Below are 8,337 nucleotides of genomic sequence, written 5' to 3'. Positions count from 1 at the left end.
ACAAATCTATGATTTTATGAATCAGTCAATCCATGTTTTAAACTGTTTTTAAATGTCCTTTTATATTAAATTGCCTTGTCTGTTTTATGTCCACTATGTCTATTTTCATGTGAAGCACTCAGTGCTTATAATGCGCTCATTGTAGAGAACTCTGTGCTGCATTTATTGTATGTAAAGTGCATATATATGTCAGTTTATTATTATTATTATTATTATTATTATTGTTATTATTAAATATACTGATGTGTAGTGCCAGCCTCTTTCTGTCCTGGTGGCTCATGTTTGTTATCAGCTCCTTGTCTTTGGCTTTTTTAGTGCAGACAGTATACATCTCTCTAAATTGACAACTGGCTTGTAGCCAGTGAGAATGAGTGGAAGTTAAAGATTACTCATGAGAGGTAAATTTCAACTCAAGAAAGGCAGGAAAAAAAGAGCATATTAGTTGTTAGGACCCAGTATCTTCTCACCAGCGAGTGTTTAGATCCAGCTGTAACAGACTGTTTGATACTTAGGAGCAATGTCAGCACTGTTAAGATCCTGTGCTCACAGTGTCAGATCTGTGGATGGACTCAAACACAGCAAAGCTTGGAAATTATGCAGCACAGGTCTGCTCCAGTGGTGTCGGTGAGTTCAATGCATTTTATGTTCAGTGGTGAAATGGCAACATGGTTGTACTCAAATACTTATTGAAGATGCTTTTAAATCAAGTGACAACGATCAGAACATCGAATTGGTTGTCAGTCAGTGATTTAAAAAACAGTATTACAGACAATACTAATCTCACTGGGTCCATCACTTTTAGCCAGGAGGAGGTCAAATTAAACAGCTGGTTGTCATCTAACATTTTAACCTTCAGTGTGCCCCTGACTGCCTGTATTTCTCATTTGCAAACTGTTGATAAGCAATATTATCATCTAGGTATAAATTTCAGGCAATAAATATTCAGTTCATCTTCCAGAGCCAAGTCTTACATTGAGACAATGCATTAGGACTAATGGCAAAGAAATTCAACAATTGTTTGCATAACACCGGCTGACTCAGAATGGACAGCTTTTATGCCTCTGTGTCAGTGACAGCTGTTGAATGAGGCATTATGTCCATATGTACATACATACGTCCATCAATGCAATATATCAAGAATGCCTTGAGGGACTTTCTTCAAATTTGGCACAAAGTCCACTGGGACTCAGCAATGAATTGATTGGATCAAAGGTGAAAGGTCAAAGGTGAAAGGTTGAAGTAACTGTTACCTCATTGGCGCTGATTCAGTCCAGCGAGAAATGCTCAACAACTGGGTTAACTTTGGGGTATGCTGCCTACTGAACGTGTGTAGTAGTCGTTTGCAGTATTGGTATGAAAAGTGCTGACGCTAGAAGATGCTTCTTGTTCTGGTGGGCTACAGTTCAAAAAAGGAACATGAAAATTACTTGTTTCTTAGAAAAACATATTCTTTTACTCGTGTGCTGTACTTGTAGGTTATGCCACCTCTGCTACGAATTCAACTGAATATTTCTGAGTTCACGGTGACCCAAAGAAAATGTGGAGATTCAGTTTTATTACAAAAGAGAAAACTCAATGATCATGACTATAATGACAAAAATAAGCACAGACTGTTTTTCTATATAATGTTTTGTCAGCTTTAAGGGTTATTATCAGTGCACTGAAACAGTGGCTCCTTCTTGGTGTGAAACACCTGTGCTTTCCTAATTCTATGTATGCCAGGTCCCTCCATGTGGACACTCCTCCCAACAAACCCTCTCTGACTACCAGCTATGTCCATGGCACCTCCACCATCTCTCTGCTCCCCCTGACTGTAGGCCAGAGCCTGGACTCCACAGTTCAGTGCTGGCCTGACCGTGAAGCTGTGGTCTTCCTGCAGGACGGCATCCGGAAAACCTTTGCACAGTTTCAACAAGATGTCGGTTTTAGATTCGGTGCCTTTATGCATGTTTCAACCCTTAAAAACTATCCATGATCTGAAGAATGATTACTGTGGTGACAAAATATCTGCTGTTGTGATGCAGGTTGACAAAGCAGCTGCAGGTCTGCTTGCTTTGGGCCTGAAGCGAGGCGACAGACTGGGAGTTTGGGGACCTAACACGTATGAATGGATCCTTTTCCAGTTTGCTTCAGCCAAAGCTGGAATTATACTGGTCAGTATGGGAGGTGTTTACAGATTTACAGTTTAATCTTGTGGTTAAAGATTGTGCTCTGTGTTCCCAAACACCCTGCTGTCAAGTGTCAGTGAGCAGGACATTGACCCCTATCAGAGGCCCTGGAGAGCTATTCTGTTGTAAAAGAAATAAGTATGACACTAAGGGAACTCTTAAATCACACATCAGATCTTGATCAATACATTATTTAAGTTGAAAATCTTTACTGATGTACATTGTATGATTTGTTGAGAACAAAATGGCATAACACCAGTCAATGAAAACCAAAATCATTAACCAACTGATGGCTGGATTCAAAATCCCACTAAAAGTAGAAAGTACATTTTGAAATCACAGGCTGATCCTTTTATCACAGCAATTCATACTGTGACTCAGTAGTGTGTATGGTCCCCATGTGCCTGCGTGCACTCCCAATGTCATCTGGGCATGCACCTGATGAGTTGGCGGATGGTGTCCTGGGGGATATCCTCCCAGATTCAGGGCATCAGTGAGATCCAGTGAGGGCCAGTCAATGGCATCAATGATTTCATCCAGGAACTGCCTACACACTCTGGCCACATGAAGCTGGGCATTGTTCTGCACCAGGAAGAACCCAGGGCTCACTGCACCAGCGTAAGGTCTGGCAGTCACTCTGAGGATTTCACCTATCAGCAGTCAGGGTACCCTTGGCTGTGACATGGAAGTCTGTGCAACCCTCCTCCCCAGACCATCACTGACCCACCGCCAAATCGGTCATGCTTGATGATGTTACAGGCAATATAACGTTCACCACAGTGTCTCCAGACTCTTTCACACCTTTCACATGTGCTCAGTGTGAACATGCTCTCATCCGTGAAAAGAACGGGGCACCAGTGGCAAACCTGCCAACTCTGGTGTTCTCTGGTGAGTGCCAATTGAGCTGCACAGTGCTTGGCTGAGAGTCCAGGTTCAACGAGAGGACGTCAAGCCCTCATGGAGTCTGTTTCTGACAGTTTGGTCAGAAACATGCACACCAGTAGCCTGCTGGAGGTCATTCTGTACGGCTCTGGCAGTGCTCCTCCTTGCACAAAGCAGCAGATATACCTGTCCGGCTGCTGGGTTGATCCTCTTCTACAGCCCTGTACAGCTCTCCTTGTGTAATGGCTGGTTTCCTGGTATCTCCTCCATGCTCTTGAGACTGTGCTGGGAGACACAGCAAACCTTCCTATGACCACATGTATGGATGTGCCATCCTGGAGGAGCTGGACTACCTGTGCAACCTGACTGGGCTGCACGTACCACCTCATACTACCAGCAGAACACAAAACTAAAGAAGAATCAGTCAGGAAGGATAAGCAGAGCAAATGTCTGTGGACACCACAAGACAACCCCCATTTTTGTTTTGTTTTTTTTCAAAGCAGGTGAAACAGATTCACAATCACTTGTTCTCCCTAAATTGACCGATTGAAATCCCTGACATTAAACTGACTTGGTGTGATATTATGACGATTAAGAGTTGCCTTAATTTGTTTGAGCAGTGTGATCATGCAGTGCAGATTATATCATGTGTACAATATGGCATGTCCTATAAGGTCCTTTGGAAAATGTGTTGAGGGGTTGTATACAAAGACATGAAACCGCTGTTATATGTGCAGGTGCCATTGAACCCGGCCTATCAGGTGAAGGAAGTGGAGTTTACTCTAAAGAAGGTAGTAACTAAGTACACTCACTTGAGGAACTTGTACCGTACTATATTTCAGTTTTTTTGCTACTTTAAACTTACTCCACTATATTTATTTTATACCTGCAGTTTCAAGTTACTTTTCAGGTTCATATTAATAATACAAAATATAAATAGACAATACATGTTTCTCTGAAATGAGTCATACAGCATACAAGTTTTTACTTTAGTATTTTGAATGAAATACTGTTGTGTAGTATTTCTACACTGCGGTATTGCTACATTTACTACATTTTACTTAAGTAAAAGACCTGAGACTTCCACCACATGAGAGAACTACATGTATTTTCAGTATTTTCATAGAAAAAAACTATCCTTATATATAACTCTGCAAGAATATAAATGCAACAGACCTGATTTGTCACATGCAGGTCCAGTGTAATGCTGCGGTCTGCCCAACCCACTTTAAAACCCAAAATTTCTGTCTGTGATATGCTGAGGGAGCTCTGCCCAGAGATCGACACAGCTCCTACAGGCACGATCAAAAGCTCCAGGTTTGACTGAGCCAATGAGAAATGTCACATGTAACGCATATTCTTCCTGTATTCTCATTTTGGGAGCAAGAATCTGTAAATACTTAACACACAATCTACAGTTAATGGTACAGTGGATATCTTGTTTTGGGTCTGCCAGGTTGCCAGACTTGATGGTGATTGTGACAGAGAGCAGACAGCCAGGGATGCTCCACGTAGAGGATGTGATGCAAGCAGGAGAGAGTCGACACCACAAAGAGCTGATGGATCTGCAGAGTAAACTGTCCTTCGATGAGCCCATCAACATCCAGTTCACATCAGTAACCTTCAGCATCTTTCACAATGTCACACATGCACTGTATACCTTGTGTAACTTGACTGGAAAATGATGCTTGTTTATTTGTTCCAGGGGACTACAGGGAGTCCAAAGGCAGCATGTCTTTCCCACCACAACATTGTAAACAATGCTTATTTTTTGGGTCTTCGAATGGGTTATGACTGGAGAGTAAGTCCATATTTGTTTCTTAATTCGAAGAAAACGCAGGTAGTGAAAGTGTAATTAATCTTAAAGGCCATATTTCTATCAGCCTCAGGTGCGAGCGTGTATGCCTGTACCCATGTACCACTGCTTTGGCTCTGTGACTGGAGGGATGAGTATGGCAGTACATGGCATCACACTGGTCTTCCCTTCCCCTGGCTACAACAGCCGAGCCAACCTAGAGGCCATTCAGAGTGAAAAGTACGGCATGCTGCTCATCACCTTAATGACTATCAAATAATCAACATTATGCAACTTAATCGATTCTTACTTTTCTCACTGAAGGTGCAATTTTTTCTATGGCACTCCCACAATGTACATTGACATGCTCAGCCAACCAGATTTACACAAGTACGATTTGTCATCAGTTGAAGCTGGTGAGTGATTTGAAGACTGTGTTGTATTTAGATTGGTGTTTAGCAAGCTTTTCAATAAGTGCTGCTGTGTTTTAGGCCTCACGGGAGGTTCTCCATGCCCTCCTGAGGTTGTGAGAAGACTGAGAACAGACATGAACATTAAAGAAATAACGGTGAGAGGCTTTATGTCCTATATAAAACTTATACGAGTATATCTTCTCATATGAGAACATGTGTGCATCGTGTGTTAACAGTTAGGTTATGGAACCACTGAGAACAGCCCCGTAACATTTCTGGGATTCCCACAAGACAACGAGGAGCTGAAGATAAATACTGTTGGATGCATCATGAACCACACTGAGGTACAACCCATTTTTTGCATGAACTTTTATCCGCACATCACCATAACTATACTGTGATTTAGTGTGCTGGTGTGTCTTTGCCATAGGCCAAAGTGGTGAACCCTACTTCTGGGGAGATTGTCCCTCTGGGGGCCTCAGGAGAGCTGATGATCAGAGGCAGCTGTGTGATGCATGGATACTGGGACGATCCTGAGAGGACCAGAGAGGTTATCTCCCAAGACCGCTGGTACAGGACTGGGTAAGATCCTGTACAGTGATCAGCTAAAATGGAACCAGTGACAGGTGAAGGGTCTGCATTGGTGTTTGTGAGGGTGGTGCTTTGTCAAGTGGCATCCACATTAATGTCAAGACCCAGGGCTTTGCCAGCGGAACACTGCATTGTAACACGATAATCAGTGTTATTCAATTCACCTGTCACCTGATTGATGTACATACAATGTACACTGAATGTCTCATAGAGAAAATACAGAGTCATGTTAAAGGAACAGGGGTTGATGCTGACATGTTACATCCGTGATTTTTCTTCTACACAGTGACACGGCCAGTCTGAACAGTCTGGGATACTGCCGCATTGAAGGACGCATAAAGGACATGATCATCAGAGGAGGGGAGAACATCTACCCTGCTGAGATAGAGCAGTTTCTCTATACACATCCCAAAGTACAGGACGTGCAGGTGAGACTTGGAACCACTAGATGGCAGCAAAGATCAGAGACATTGTCTCTGAACAGCTGACAGCACAGATACACCTAGAAGCCAAACTTTCAATTGTAGATGTTCTTTTCATTGTTAATTTCACAAGAATATAATCATTGTTTTACTAAAGAGCTGAGACATTAAATCTACATTCTAGGTGTTGTATTTCTCTGTCTGTTTCCCAGGTGGTTGGAGTGAAAGATGAGAGGCTGGGTGAGCAGGTGTGTGCCTGCATCAGGCTGAAGGAGGGCCAGACCTCCAGTGCAGAGGAAATAAGAGCATTCTGCAAAGGCCAGGTGAGAGTAGGTGATATAATACACAAAATATCCCAGCATACACATAATCAAAGCACAGCTGTTCAGTTTGTGTTGTTTCTTTCTAGATTTCTCACTTCAAGATCCCACACTATGTGATGTTTGTAGACAGCTACCCTCTGACAGCTATAGGAAAGGTACACACTTTTGATCTGATACCAACAACCTAACTATTAAGATGGCAGCGCTGAAACATGGTCGAGCGCTACAATGAGACTGAAATGGCTGCTGCTTTTTGTCTTGTTAGGTGAAGAAGAACATACTGAAGGAAGAAATGGAGAAGAAATTATTCCATTCAAGTAGTTTTAGTGGAAAAACTGTTAATTATATTAACAAGGGGTGTCCTTTTGCATGATGTGATTGAACTAAGTAGGACATGCTCCTAGATCAACATCTCACAGTGCATTCCTGGACCAACACTGCAACTACCCATAAACAGCCCTCTGACATCATCACCGTGCTGCTCCGAGCTCAACCAAGTTTTCCAAGATTAAGTTTGTCCAATTGAACAAAATTCTCTGTAACACCGGAGAAAAACCTCATAAACTACGGCAGAATTAGCAAGTTAGCTTGCTAACTAGGTAGGCTATGCTAACGAGTAAGCTTAAAACAATATTCCAGCCTATTGGGAAGCTTATTTGTTAGCATAGCCTCCCTTGTTAGCAAGCTAGCTCATCTAGCTAATCCTCATAAGGACTTTGTTCACTTGTCCTAACTTCAACTTTGTTGACGTAGCTTAGCTCTGAAGAAGCTCAAAGAATTTTAAAAGAAGCACGGGCGCAGCACACTGATGATTTTAGAGGGCCGTGATTGGTTGATAGCAATGTTGGTCCTGGATTGCACTGTGGGATGCTTGATCCATGTCCTACTTGGCATGGATCTGCGTGTTCACAGGAAAAAGTATCCCATGGCCTGTAGGTGGCACTGCAGGCTCCATCATGTGAAGCTGTAATCATTCAAACCAACATTTTGTTCAGTTTGTGATTATCAACCTTTTGAATAAAAAAATGTCATCACTTTATTATTTTATCCTGTCAGACATTTGCAGCATAACACAACATGTTTTAGCCATATCTCAAGAATGTATATGTAATTATGACAAAATGTCACACATATGTCTAATAGCATAAAATAATGAAATGATGACATTCTATATCCAAAAGGTCAAAGGTCAGCTTCACTGTGGCATCATAATGTAACTTTTCTGGCCATTATTCAGCGCCATAACTCAGGAACAGATGCAATGTGCAATACAATTTCTGTGCTGCCAAGTCAAGTTGACAAGGGTTTGGCATTATATTGTTCATCTCTGAAATATTTCTGTGTCAATTTGTTAGATAAGATGTTTCAATAAATTTCCACTTTCTATTTACGCTTTACACTGCTGCAACTCTTTTAGAATCTTACTGGATTTTATGATTTGTAGTTTTACAAATCTATGATTTTATGAATCAGTCAATCCATGTTTTAAACTGTTTTTAAATGTCCTTTTATATTAAATTGCCTTGTCTGTTTTATGTCCACTATGTCTATTTTCATGTGAAGCACTCAGTGCTTATAATGCGCTCATTGTAGAGAACTCTGTGCTGCATTTATTGTATGTAAGGTGCATATATATATCAGTTTATTATTATTATTATTATCATCATTATTATTATTGTTATTATTAAATATACTGATGTGTAGTGCCAGCCTCTTTCTGTTGTGGTGGCTCATGTTTGTTAT

At 41.5% G+C, this 8,337-nt stretch overlaps 1 pseudogene; it reads left to right on the top strand.

Moving 5' to 3' along the window:
- The first annotated feature begins 429 nt into the window (after positions 1-429).
- On the top strand, positions 430-8,266 carry LOC125879974 (medium-chain acyl-CoA ligase ACSF2, mitochondrial-like; annotated as a pseudogene).
- The last annotated feature ends 71 nt before the right edge of the window (positions 8,267-8,337 follow it).

This window comes from Epinephelus fuscoguttatus, linkage group LG19, assembly GCF_011397635.1.
Source record: "Epinephelus fuscoguttatus linkage group LG19, E.fuscoguttatus.final_Chr_v1".
In the NCBI taxonomy this organism is placed as follows: domain Eukaryota; kingdom Metazoa; phylum Chordata; class Actinopteri; order Perciformes; family Serranidae; genus Epinephelus; species Epinephelus fuscoguttatus.
Note: the sequence above shows the minus strand (reverse complement) of the source record. Positions and strands in the feature narration are given on the sequence as shown.